This window comes from Pristis pectinata, chromosome 1 (genome assembly GCF_009764475.1).
Source record: "Pristis pectinata isolate sPriPec2 chromosome 1, sPriPec2.1.pri, whole genome shotgun sequence".
Taxonomy (NCBI): domain Eukaryota; kingdom Metazoa; phylum Chordata; class Chondrichthyes; order Rhinopristiformes; family Pristidae; genus Pristis; species Pristis pectinata.
The window spans coordinates 75,956,332-75,971,180 of NC_067405.1; the positions used below are offsets into that span (position 1 = coordinate 75,956,332).

The following is a 14,849-nucleotide window of genomic DNA, read 5'->3' on the forward strand; positions in this document are numbered from 1 at the left end:
ATGTTAACAAATGCTCAGAACAATATTCTGGTACCAGCACATCAAACACAAGTAACATTATAATTTATTAAGAGTTACCAATGAACATACATTTTAATAGATGTTATATCACCATCATGTTCTCACAATTAACTTTAATTTACAAATTATCATATTAATTTGTGATTTGTCAGAAGCACACTGCTAACAATAGTTCCATGAATAATTTCCTACCAGCTATATTTAGCATGTTAACTTATAATGATATAAAGAATAATGTCATGTTTTAAGCATGCCCTTTCATCATAAGTCAGTCCCATGGCCACTGTGACTATTGGGGCACCTTAAATTCTTCATTGCGCTTTGCAGCATTGGTAATTCCTTGAAGAAAGACATGCTCCAAACTCCACCAGATAAAGCCTTGTGCATCTAGCATTATTGAACTCATTCTCTTGCACATTCTATGTGAAAAAATGGGACTGCTTGGAGATATTAACCCCTTTGCCCTTTTATCTTTCTGGGTCCATCAGCCGAGATGCAACAGAGGAAAAGGCTAACAGTTACAGAAATTTGCTTTTCTGAAAGCATCTCAAATAGCTGTGTCCTGCATAGTTTTCAGAAGAACAGCTGGAATGTTCTGTTTTGGGATATTCATGGAGCATGACTGCACAAGATAGGGATTGAAATGACTCAAGAACCATAAAATGGGAACTCACTGGCCTTTCCTCAAATGCAGACTTCAAAAGCTAAACTTTGGATGAAAACTGATGACTATGCACCATTAATGCCTCAAGTCATTGGTCTCTTTGCCAGGTCAAAGCACCCACAAAACCACAGTTTCTCAAGATCGCCATGTAGTTCTATCCAGGCAGCAGAATTATTAGAGAATGCCATTCAATTGTTCAATCAGAGCCCTCATTTCCCACCTGTCAGTGTCCATACCCAGGTTTCTAACAGGTTCCAGGATTCAATTGCTCAGGTTACCCACTTTTCCCTAGTATTCAGCCTAATAGCAGTTGAACTGGGTGGAACAGAGGTACAGCTTGCAACTGGTATAAGAAAAAACACCATAATAGTCACTAGTATACTGGACACAGAACAACAAACACAGCATTTGAACATGTATTTTATTTATTTTCCACAGTTCTGGACATCACCAGTAAGAGCAATGTTTAATATTTATTCGCAATTGCCTTTGAGAAGGTGGTGGTAAACTGCCTTCTCAAACATTTGTAATCCTTCTGGTGAAGGTACTCCCAGAGCATTGTTGGGTAGAGTGTTCCAATAATTAGACCCAATGAGGATGAAGCAAAGGCAACATTTATTCGAGAAAGGATGGTGTGTGCCTTGGGAGGAACTTAGTGATGATGATCTTCCCATACACCTATGGCCTACATGCTTCTTGATGAGGGAGGCCACGAGTCTGGTGGTGGAGAGAATGAATATTTAGAATAGGTGATGGGGTTCCAATCAAATGGGCTGCTTTGTCTTGCATAGCGTTGAGCTTCTTGAGAGTTGCCCTTGCTTACCCATCCAGCCACATTCCTAACTAGCAAATTACGGATTCTGAAACGACTTGAGTGTCAGGAGATGAATTACTCACTGCAGAATACCCAGCCTCCAATCTACTTTCATAGCCACCATACATATGTGGCTGGCCCAGCTGAATTTCTGGTCAATGATGACCCCCTAGGATGTTGATGGTGGGAAACTCAGCAATAGTAATGTCATTGAATGTCAAGAGTCAGTGATTAGACTTTCTCTTGGTACCTTGGGCTCCTAAATTTCAACTTGTGAAAAGGGACATGAAACACTCTTGTGACTTCCATTGCTTTCAGGCAGCCACCAAATACAACAATTAGTCAGCTGGCCAAAGAGAGTTAAACAGTAAGTGACAGCCTTGAGTGAACATGACCAAAAAAATCCAGGGAATTTATGCTGAAGAAGTTAAATTGCCCCATTTGTGACTATATCCTATGCACATGCTGTATTTGGCAAAGTGTAATCCAACACAAATGTACCAGAGCAGGTAGAAGCAAATTGCTTGGCACCAAATCTTTTCCAATCTAGTTGTTCTCCAGATTTTCTAGAAGTTGGTGCCATGTTTGATTGAATTCAATGCAGGATTTGCAGAGAATCAGAATGGAACATGGATTGTCATCAATTACATGAGTAGAAGCCACACTAACATTAAACAAAATATTATTCACAATTGAGAATGAAAGAATGCATTGAAGTACTTCAATATTTATACATTCCTACGTTAGCTTCAGAAAATTAAGACTGCTGGCTAGAGTTTTGCAACTACATGCTTTAAGATGATTACAGGCCTGGTAATCAAAATATTTATGACCAGTTGAACAAGTGAGGACATTATGGAAAGAGGTATTACCTAATTGTGAGGTACAAACTAGTGGTGCTTGTGGCTTTGTCTCAACAAGTGGAATGGGAATCCTTTGCAGATATCAGGACATTTACTTTTGTCTACACTATCTTTCCATGAAGGAGGATCTAAATGCAGTGGGTCAAATGGTCATGAGAAAGAACAGAATTATCAACCCACGACTTCAAAAGGACCAAGTCTTAATTTTGGGACATATAATAGACCAGAATTCGGTAAAAGAAAAAAAACTTGTTTGGCTCAAGATTTGGTGAATAAGTATTTGTAAGGACATGTAATTTCCAACACGTGTAGTTGCCAAGTGTTAGAACTCTTGAAAGACTGGACTTCTACTGAATTTTGTTAGCAGTTGTGCGTGAAACTGCTGATATTTCTTAGAGCTAGAACTGGTAGTTTTCAATACTTTTATACAAATGTGGAAAAAGTAGGGAAAATATTTTTGCTATTATTCATGTTCTATTTAATTTGTTAATTATTTAAAAACATGTTGGTATTTTGTTGATTTTATTTGCCTTTTAAAGACTAATAACATTTTATTTTTAATAATGAATTGGTTTTAAATGTTTCTTCATGTGAAGGTCTTTAAAAATTTGACAGCTTCTGTGACAAATTTCATCGTCCATATTGCTTTCATTTTGAGATGTAAGAAATAGTGGTCCAAGGCTTTGGTGAGGCTAATAAAGGCCAGGTGTAATGGTTGATGCTTGCTTCCTACATGTATCTTGGAGGAGTCACACAATGAAGATCACATCTATTGTACCTTTAGATGGATGGAATTCACAATGTGACACGGAGAAGCTCTTTAGTGACTGGGAGGATATAGTTGAAGAAGATCCTGCTGATGATACTCCCCATGGCAGAGAGCAAGGAAACCCCTTTGTAGTTATTGCAGTGGATGAGTCTCCCAATATGAAGATTTTCATTATTACATCACTCTGATGTCCTCCTCCTTCCAGATCTCAGAGATGAGGTTCTGAATGTGTAACTGTTCCTCACAGACAGGTTTTAAAGCTTCAGCAGGATAGAGCCTGCTCCAAAAACTTTGTCGCATTTTGGTTGGTGGAAGGCCTTTCTGCCACCTTGTTGGCCAGGGGTGGCAACGGAGCTGGACTAGCAACTTGCACTCCTCAATATGAAGCTGAGACATAGAATGCCAAAATCCTACAGAACAGACATGAACATTGGTCTGTTATCACAGACTGGGAGATCAAAAGTTTTGACATAAACATCAGTGCGCTGAATGAGATACCCTGGGCAGGAGATGATTAGTTCAAAGAACAAGCTGGGGATACACCTTTTCCTGGAAGGACAAACCTAAAAAGGAATGTTGTCATCATGAAGTGAACTTCACCATCAAAAAAAGCTAGTCTGTCTCAGCAGCTCTTGTGAAAACAGTGAACTCCTCATGACCTTCCAGCTCATTCTAATGCAGAATTGGCATGCCATGATCATTAGCCATATGTCCTAATTAAGGAAGATATGGATATGGCAAGGAGGATTTCTATTTTACTCTTATAAAAAAACACTGGCCTGTAACACAGAAGGGTTCTTCTCAGTCATCTCCTTCCAACTTGAAAGCTAAAGGCACAAATCTATAGCAAGATGTGATTGGCAAGGAAGGAGTAGGGAAAGCTAACCAGCTGGATCTTCCACCAGACAAAATGCTTGCAGCACAGTCTTTTTATAACCAACATATTGTTTCAATTGGGAGACAAGACCAAGACATTGCAGCAGCACACCCAATCCAGGCAATGGCACCTGTCAGGTTATGTCATCGCCTAAGCAAGACACCCTAAAGATGTTCACATCATTCACACGATGACAGGTGCTGATGACTATTAGATTTATGACTGCCTAATTCACTAGGCTATAACCACCAACCTTGTCCCCAAATAACAGTGACAAAAGAATTGTTGTCCAAGAAAATTAATGTTGATGTTCTCAAGGACTTCATGTGTTTCTTGGACCAAACCTCACAGCCAAGATGTCAACTCCCAATTAACAGAAGCTACAGTATTCACCATCTGAAGTCTGTCATAATCATCAGCTGTGAGAGACTGTTGGCTTCTACACGAGAAGGTATCAGGACTGCTTTGATGAGAATGAGCAAATAGATGGTGAATGGAAAGAGCACAGGAGAGCCAGGCAACTCACTGGTAGCAATGAAATGTTTGGATTCTTCAATTGCGTCAAGGCCATCTGCGGTCCAATCACTCAAGCCACTGTTCCAATAATAGTTAAGAACAGAAGTGAACTTATCAAAGGCAGAGAGGCTGTTAGCACATACTGGAAGGAACTCTTTGAAGAATTACTCACCTGCAACTCTACCCTTGATGTGAATGCCCTTCACTCCAAGCTTTCTTTGGTAACATAATTGAACTGTAAACCCTGACACACATATCTGTTAGTGTAGATACGGAGTAACCAATTGATGTGTTCATTTGGGGTTTTCAAAGGCCTTTGATAAGTGACATACAAGAGATTGTTGAACAAAATTAGAGCTCAGTATCAGGGCTAACATGCTGGAGTGGATTGAAAATTGGTTAAGGTACATTAAAGAATGTGTTGGAATAATTAAACTGGGAGGCCATGACCAGTGGGATGCTGCAGGTATTAGTGCTGGGGCACCACCTGCATACAACTTAGATCAATAATTTGGAATGAGGAGGTCAGACATTCCAACTTCTCTTGTTGCTCACCTCAATCAAAACTTTAGCAATCCACACTTTGTACACAAGAACAGAAGGAAAAAGGTACAGGAGTAGGCCTGTCTCATCATTCAATATATCCTGGCTCTTATGCCCCAGACCTCAACTCTTGTGCCAGTTCCCCACAGCCCTCAATTCCCTGAGATTCTAAACAAAATTATCTATCTCTGCTTTAAATACATCTAGTGATCTGGCCTCCACAACCCTCTGGAGTACAGAATTCCAGAGATTCACCATCCTTTGCATGATGAAACTCCAACACATATCAGTATGACGTGTGCAGACACTTCCTTTAAAATCTTTGATGCAGGCCATCGGGTCCTGTTTCTGCTTTTAGTACTGTTATTTTTTCCCCCCTAATATCTTGTCTCTCATGTTAGTGATTACTCTAAGTTCTTCTATGATATTTGAAACTTGCTCATCTGGTATCTTTGAGATATTTGCAGTATCCTCCTCATGCAAATATTGCTTTAAATTATCTACTATTCCTTGTTTCTCATTATTAATTCCTCAGAAATAAGACTCTAGGTGTCCTACGCTTACTTTATCTACTCTCTTCTTTTTTACATATCCTTAGAAGCTCTTTGATATTACTTGCCTATATTCTCTCATAATCAGTTTTCTCTCTCCTTTTAAGCCTCTCACTGCTGGTACCTGAAAAATTCCCAGTCTTCAGGTCTTCCACTACCTTTGCCCACTTTGTATGCTCTAGATTTTGATTAAATATTTTTCTTGACTTCCTTTGTCAACCATATTTTTCTTGACTTCTTTTGTCAACCAGGAAAAGTTCCTTTCTCATTGAATCCCTCTTTGCAATTTGGATAAATTTCTGCTGAGCACGCTAAAATAGCTACTTAAATTTCTGCCACTGTTCATCTATTGACCTTTCTTTCAGACTATTTTCCAACTCCAAACCAGACAACTCTACCATTATACCTTTGTAATTGCCCTTATTTAAGTTGAGGACACTGGTTTTGGATTCCAAAATATACTTGGAGCTCTACCACTTTGTAATCACTACTCTCTTGAGGATTCTTAGCTTAATGCTACTTCATTTCACATGACTAAACCTAAAATAGCCTGCTCCAGGTATTTTTTGCACATGGCCTTTGTAAATTATAATTCATTTTCCAAGTCCAATGCAATTACTTGCATGTAGTCAGCTATGTTAACAGCTGTAAGAAAGCCCAATGACAACTACAAGTTTGGGTCTAAGCCAAGATTGTTCTAAATAGATTTTAGCATTGAGTAATTGTTCAGTTACATATATTAAGTGTACTCTGGCGCTTAGATCATTCTTGTTGTCAAAAGTATGCCTGCTAGTAATCAACAGCTTGACTAGTTTCTTTTTGGATTTTCCTTAGACAGCCAAGGGAGAAGCAACCCACTGCCACCATTCAATGAAGAATGCCTCTCTCAACAGTGCATGTTTTCCCGAAATGAAAAAAGGCAATATGTCATGAAAAGAACAGGATATTACTCTAATATTAAAGCTGTACTTTAATCTATGCTGAATAGTCATTGTACGTGTAACATTTTCACTCTAAGTAATTTCATATCATAATCTTTAATTGCCCATCTATGCTCATGATGAAAATAGGGAAAAAAAAAGTGGATTGAGAGAGAAAATGGAAAAAATAAAAATAAGATTTGACAAATCACAAACTGAAAGAGTGAGACTTGTCATATGCAATTCTTCCTATCCTGAACCAAGTAAATCACGAAGGGATTAAGTGTAAGATATTTTTATGAAGCTGACTATAAAGGATGAAAATTGGACAACAACTCGGAAGGCCTGAAATTCATTCACAAATTGCCAAAAAGATGTGCTGCACTATTGAAAACAGAATTAATTAATTAAAGACATTTTGCACATAGAACAGTACAGCACAGGAACAGACCCTTTGGCGCAAGATGTCTGTGTCAAACACAATGCCAAATTAAACTAAATCTCTTCTGCCTGCACATGATCCATATTCCTCCATTCCCTGCAGATTCATGTGCCTATCTAAAAGCCTCTTAAACTTCACTATCGTATCTGCTTCCACCACTACCCCAGGCAGCCTGTTCCAGGAACCTGCCACTCTGTGTAAAACAAAACTTACCCCGCATATCTGCTGTAAACTTTCCCCCTCTCACCTTAAGTACATGTCCTTTAGTATTTGACATTTCTATCCTGGGAAAAAAATTCTGACTGTCTACCCTCTCATAATTTTATAAACTCCTATCAGGTCTCACCTCAGCCTCTGATACTGCAAGGGAAATAATGCAAGTTTGTAATGGGGTGGCCAAAATTGTACACAATACTCCAAATGCAGCCTAACCGAAGTTTTACATTGCTGCAACATGACTTCCTGACTATTATACTCTATGCCCCTAGCAATGCAGGCAAAGCATGCCATACTCCTCCCTTACCAAAGACAAGCTTTTCACTGTACCTCGGTACAAGTGACAATAATAAACCAAAACCAATACTTGTGTGGCCACTTTCAGGGAGTTATGGAGTGGGACCCCAAGATCTCTCTATACATTAATGCTGTTAAGGGGCCCTGCTGTTAACTGCATACTTTCCCCTTACATTTGACCTCCTAAAGTACAAAACCTCACACTTGCCCGGATTAAATTCTATCTGCCATTTCTCCAACCTTATCTGTGACTGATCTGTATTCTGCTATATCCTTTGACAACCTTCCTCACTGTCCAGAACTCCACAAATATTTCTGCAGCTACACACAAAAGTTGCTGGAGGAACTCAGCAGGTCAGGCAGCATCTATGAAGGGAAATGAACAGTCAATGTTTTGGGCTGAGACCCTCCAACAGGACTGGAAAGGTAGAGGACAGAAGCCAGAATAAAAGGGTGGGGGGAGGGGGAGCAGGTGATAGGTGAGTCCAGGTGAGAGGGAGAATGATGTGAAAAGCTGGGAGGTTATAGATGGAAGAGGCAAAGTGCTGAAGAAGATGGAATCTGATAGGAGGTACAGTGGATCTTGGAATATAGGGAAGGAGGTGGGGAACCAGAGGGAGAAAGGTGTGGGTGATGGGCAGGTCGTGAGGGTGGGGGAGGAGAAAGAGAAGGGGTAATGGGGCCAGAAGGATAAGGAAAACAAAGTGTGTGGGGGGGGGGGGGGAAACAGAGGGGAGTAAGGGGAATAGTTACCGTAAGTTAGAGAAATCAATATTGATCCAGTCGGGTTGGAGACTACCAAGACGGAACACAAGGTGTTGTTCCTCTAATCTGTGTCTGGCCTCGACTTGGCAGTAGAGGCAGCCGTGGACAGATGTGTCAGTGTGGGAATGGGAAGGGGAATTAAGATGGCTGGCCACCACAAGTCTTTCTATCTTCTGCAATCTTACTAACCCACCCATCTACATTTTCATTCAAGTCATTTATATCACAAACAACAGGGGTCCCAGCACTGATTCCTGCGGAACACCACCGGTCACAGACCTCTGGCCAGAATAACAGCCTTTCAACACTATATTCTGTCTTCTATGGGCAAGTCAATTCTGAATCCAAACTCCCAAGTCACTATGGATCCCATGGATCTTAATCTTCTGGATCAGCCTACCATGGGGGACCCTGTCAGAAGCTTTACTTAAATCCATGTAGACAACATCTACCGCCCTACCCTCATCAATCACCTTTGTCACCTCCTAAAAAAAAACTCAGTCAAGTTTGAGACATGACCTGCCCTGCACACAAGCCATGCTGACTGTCCTTAATCAGGGCACATTTCTCCAAATGTGCACAAATCCTATTGCTAAGAATCCTCTCCAATAGCTTCCCTACCATGAATGTGAGGCTTACAGGCCTATAACTTCCTGGATTATCCCCATTTCCCTTCTTGAATAAAAGGAACAACATTGGCTAATCTTCAGTATTCCAGGACCTCGCATGTTGCTAGTGAGGATACAAGGATCTTCATCAAAGCCTCAGCAATCTCTTGCCTCTTTCAATAACCTGAAATATATCCCATCAGGCCCTGGGGACTTAGACACCTTAATGCTCTTCAAATATATTCCACATATTTCTGGGTGCCTAAGTACCCATTGGAAAATATGGTTCCCCATTTTTCAGTGGGATTTTTATTCTCCCTACTACAATATTTTCCAGTATTAACAGCAGTACAACATGCAAAATTTGTTTTCAGTGACATTTTCAACCTGATCTGATCTAAACAGCAATTCTGATTTATCCATAGAGCAGACAGGTTTTGTTAATCCTATTTCCACTGAAACTGTGCTATGTAATGGGTCAACACTCAAACTGAATTCTTTGACCTCACCAAGACCTGCTACAACCTCAAGTACAATCTCACTGCATTCCTGGATTGTTCTGCACTTAAAGGTCAGGGACACCATCAACTTCAGTTTCCTTTACTTCAGGACCATTCCAAGGGGCTGCTGCTCTTAATCACACTTCACAGTTGCAACTCAATGCTGCATTTGGGAGGTCACCTAAACTCAATGACGGGAGACTTTATCTACTTTTCCTTCAGTCCACAGGTGCAATTTGAGCAGACAGGTATTCACCTGCAGTTCAGACTTCCCTACATATTCACACACTGCACTCACATCCTTGTAAAGATGTCCCTGCTAATCCTGAGAAATTGGAAATGCTTCATGTTTTCCAGGGCCTTGCCAAGAACCTTTATTGTTTGAGCATAGTGTGGTACCTTGGGAGCAGATTGACATAATTTATTTCAGAAATTGAATATAAGGTCCTTCTTGTATGCATTGGTGAATACATGACAAAGTTGTGGACTTGGCCCCAGAGTATGCCTGATTATAAGTGTAACCTGAATACTGCAGTTCCTCTGCTGGGGTTTGGTGCTGGTGTAGTCATCACAAGTTGACTCATTAACTCCACTTCCACAAAAGGTGCAGCATTGCAGCAAGAAAGATTGAGCTAAGTGTTGGGGCAATGATACAGCTTTGCCTAACACCCGTCTTCACTGTTATAGAACCATTAGTTGGTATGATGGCTCACTTGCCTTCATGGAGCAGACACAAGATTGAGACAGAGTTTTGCAGATAGCTGAATTTTTGAAGGGTGTTCCACAATCTCCTGCTGATTGATAAGAGTCAATAGCTTTAGAAAGGTCAAAAGTTACCAATGTACTGGCTACTGCTGCTCTTGATTTTCTTGAAGTTATTGCACAGTGAAGATCGCGTCCTCTGTTCTCCCAGACAGATGGAATCCAAACTGTAATTCAGAGAGCAGTTCTTCGTCCACTAGGAGGAGGCAGTTGAGGAGGAGCTTGTCGATGACATTCCCTGTGGCAGACAGCAGAAAGACTCTCTGTAGTATCACAGCTAGACTTCTCCCCTTTCTTGAAGATGGGTCATGATTACAGCATCTCTGAGGTTCCCTTGCACATTCTCTCCTTTCCAAATGTGGATGGTAAGATTGTGCATTTGTACTGAAGCTTTTCAACAGCCAAGTTTAGGACTTTTAACAGGTGCCTGCTTCCAAAATGTTGTAATTTTTGAATTAGGGCACTAATTCAACCTCGTCAGTCAGGAGTGGCAGCAAAGGTGGCCCAAATGGGTTGTTATGAGATAGAGTAAAGGGAGTCCACATCAAGGACAGAGTTGTGGTTGAGGTGTTCAATGTGTTCTTTTCTGTGGGTGCTGACTACCTCTCTTTCCTGATGAGTTTATCCCAGTTCTTGGTTCTCAGTGGGGTGACCCTTGGGTACTTGGACAGTAGCTGACTCCTACTGCACTAAAGAACCCACACACGTCCTGGCTGTTGGAGAGTTGCTAAATTCTTTTTGCGCTCTCTCCATCCATTCTGTTCCTTTGCTCAAAGGTTTTCTGTTGGACCCCTGCTTTCTGGTGGCTGTATTTTTTTTCTTTTATCTTAAAAGTAGAGCTTCCAATCCAGGAACACCTCATGTTTGAGGATGATTTACTCATCAATATCCTTGTCATTCTCATCTAACTAGTCCTTATTCTGCTGGGTAGAGAAGTTGAGAATCTCTTCACAGGTACCAATTATGGTGAACTTCAAGGCAGCCCTTAAGTTGTGAACATTTGAAGCTCTTGTGGCTGAGTGGTGTCTGTGAGGCACTGTCCGAGAAAGCTATGACATTGATCTTCTTGATGCAACTATTCTGTTGAGGCTGATTTTTTTGGAGTCAGATCAATATATTTGCTTAGGTAGATTAGGCAGTAGTCAGTACAGCAGAGCTGGATGCCCACCATGGCATGGATGATGTGAACATCTTTGTAGTCCCTCACTCAGCCAATGGTATCAGCTAACAGGTATTTGGACCAGGGATGTTACCATCATACTTTATGCTTGTCTCTCTCATGGAATATGATTGCAGTTATGCCAAAGCCATATTCTAAGCATTTTGTCAAGGAAAGACCCTAATGGAGTTAGGCTTCCCTATTCCTTCCTTGTCAGCAGACGAACCCCAATGGAGTTAGACTTCCCTATTCCTTCCTTGCCGAGGTTCACAACCCTTTCCAAACTGACGTTGGAATTGCCTAGAAGGATCAGTTTGTCCTCTTTTGAAATGCAGACTAGGATATTTTCAATGTCAGATCTGAAGTCTTCCTTTGCCTCATCTGAAATTCACATGCACTGCAACCATAAGATATTGGTTCTGTGTTGCAGTGAGCCGAAGGGTCATGTGGAGTTCATTATCAATTAGGAGCACCATGCTGAACCAACAATGTCAGTTTCAGTGCAGCAGTACATGAGAAAACTGGACAAAACTATTCTTTGAACTTCAAGTAGCATCAAGGTGACACAAAACACTGTTTTAATGTCAAAATAAGGACAACAGAAACAATTGCTATGTTGTACCATTTTATAATTGATGATGTATCTAGACTACATTACAGGCTGTTGACCAATGTTTGCATTAATAATTGCATGCACAGCTCCAGGTTCTGCACTATGTTGGTTGCCTGACTCTCCATAGTGCACAACACTTAACTTGGGCTTTCTGAAAGCCTTCCAAATGCACCAAGTATTTAACGGTGCATACTCAATAGCCTTATTAATATTGGATGTGCTATTGGACTAATCTGCAGGCTCTATATAAAAAGGTGAGAAAATTTTGCTTTAGTTATGTAGTCAGAGGCTATCATGATTACTTTGTTTAGTTCTGCAAATCATACTTCAGGAAGGATAAATAGATTGAGGTTCAAATCAGTCATGTTCTGTTTAAACAGTGGAATAGGTCGATGACCTGAATGGTACTCCTACTCATGTGTTACTGGAATTTAAATGTTCATCAGTTTTGCTTAAAAAATTGGCACCATTTTTATAGAAATTGATTTCTAATTTCAGAGTGATGAACTACAATAGTAAAAAGATTATTTCCCATGAAAAATGAAAGGGAAGCCCACCTTACCTAAAAGTTCTGACATGTATTTTGCAACATTATGCAGCACAACTGTAATTCAGTATTTGAAGCAAGTTAACAGCCCATTTCTGAGCATCCACTCCTGTCCAAAAATCATATAATTGATGGAATGATCCCTTTGTTTATGTTTAACAGTAATAATAAATTGGTAAAATTGGTCAAATTTTCCAGGTGATTCTTGGGAGAAATATACATTATCTTTGCAGTTTGTGTCTGTGTACAGTTTACAATGGTGATTGTGGAGTGTTACTTCTAAAAGGTTTTTCTTGAAAGGATCTATTAACATATTCCCCACCAAAGCTCACCAGTTGCCTGACCTTGGAGTCTGCTCTTCCTTACAATGGCCTGGCAGGTGCAATATTTTTACCAGGAAGCAGACTCTATGTTGATTAGAGGAGTCCAGCAAAGTACAAGGCCCTTCCAAACCCAATGGGCATGCCCCAAGCCCAGACTGTCTTGACAGTTAACAAGATTCTTAACCTGGGCTGGCCAACTGTCAGTCTTCGTTAAAATGAAACAATTCTGAGCACCTTTGGAATGCATAAGAATTTATATTAAAAAATGTTCAGGAACTATTAAAAAGGTAAAAGAAATAGAAAATTGTTAAAATTAAAGCACTAAAAATAGCAAAAATAATAAAAAAAATAGGTTAAATTAAGTCAATTCAAATGAATTAAATCAAGAAAAATAAACCAACATAATTACTATCTTACCCATATTTTTTCCCATAAAAATGAATGGACTTGCACCTAGTTTAACTGGTACTGACTCAGCCAGCAGATTTCCCCAGCACAATCTCTTTGTGGATACTTTATAGAGACCAAACATGCAATACCAATGTCCCCAGAGTAGCATTTAGTTGAGTGAAAGCCTGGACTTCAGCTTGCGCTCAAGAGTCCCAGGTTTCTGCCAGTTAAGTTGATAACAGCTTGTACAGCTGCAAAGTCAATGAATGCAGTGCAGAATCTGATCCAAGGTAATATCACCACCCCCTGAACTGATCTAAATTCAAATCTCAAATCTCCTAAGTTCCGTTCTAATAGAATCCATTCAAAAAGCCTGGGTATGTTAATTGTGAGCACCTTTTTCAGACTGAAAAGTTGCTGGAATACAGCTGCTAATAATTGGCTTAAACATTCTTTGTAGAATTTGTAGAAGTGTGTTGAGGACTGTGTACCAAAGAGGACAATCCAAGTGTTCCCAAACTGGAAACCATGGACGAAGAAGGAGATCCACTCCCTACTGAAGTCTAGGACTGTGGCGTTCAAATCAGGTGACCCTGACCCTTATAAGAAATCAAGGTATGACCTCCGTAAAGCTATGAGGGATGCCAAAAGACAATACCAGTTCAAAACATAGTCCCAGACCAGCCGTCAGCTGTGGCAGGGCTTACATGCAATAACAGGCTACTAAACGAAGTCAGGCAGCATTGCCAACAACAGCGTATCCCTCCCCAATGAGCACGCATTCTATGCACATTGTGAACAGAAGGGGACTGGAATGTCCCAGCCAACCCAACAGCCTCTAATGCAACTGAACCCACAGTCACCATTGCAGATGCAAGATCAGTCTTCCGGAGATTAAACCCGCAGAAACCATCTGGCCTGGATGGTGTCCCTGGCCATGTCCTTAGATCCTGTGCAGATCAGCTGGTGGAGGTATTTGCACATTTTTAACTTTTCCCTGCTTCAATCAGAGGTTCCCACCTGCTTTAAGAAGACCACTATCATCCCAGTACCTAAACAAAACAAGGTAATGTGCATTAATGAGTACCATCCGGAGGCTCTGACATCCACCATCATGAAATGCTTCGAGAGGCTGGTCATGACACGCATTAACTCCATCCTCTCAGACAACCTCAATCCACTGTAAGTAACCGACCACCAAAACAGGTCTATGACAGACGTCATCTCCCTGGCCCTACCCTCATCTCTGGAGCATCCAGACAGTTAAGAAACCTATGTTGACTATAATTTATTGCCTACACCTCTGCCTCCAATGCTATAATTCCAAGCAAACTCATCTCCAAATTCCAAGACCTGGGACCCAACACCTCCCTTTGCAACTGGTTCCTTGATTTCCTGACCAACAGACAGCAATCAGTAAGTATAGGCAGTATCACATACCAGCAACAAAAGAAACACACTTAGTCATGTATGTGTTAAAAACTACTTTATTAATAATTACTTATGATAATAAGAAAAATAAAAGTAAATATGTTAGAATGTTAGCAGTAAAAATGTTAGATCTTAAACATTAACCCCAAAAACTAAACTCGAAGTGTGTGTGTGGCAAACTCCCAAACTCCAAGTCCAGGAATAGTTCTCAAAGTTCAGTTCATCAAGCCGTAAGCTGAAACATGAGCAAAGGCTTCT

General features: G+C 40.5%; 1 protein-coding gene across 1 annotated transcript in view; it reads right to left on the reverse strand.

Moving 5' to 3' along the window:
* The window catches only part of LOC127574538 (sperm-associated antigen 16 protein), a 624,219-nt gene that overhangs the window by 553,613 nt on the left and 55,757 nt on the right, over nucleotides 1-14,849 (reverse strand).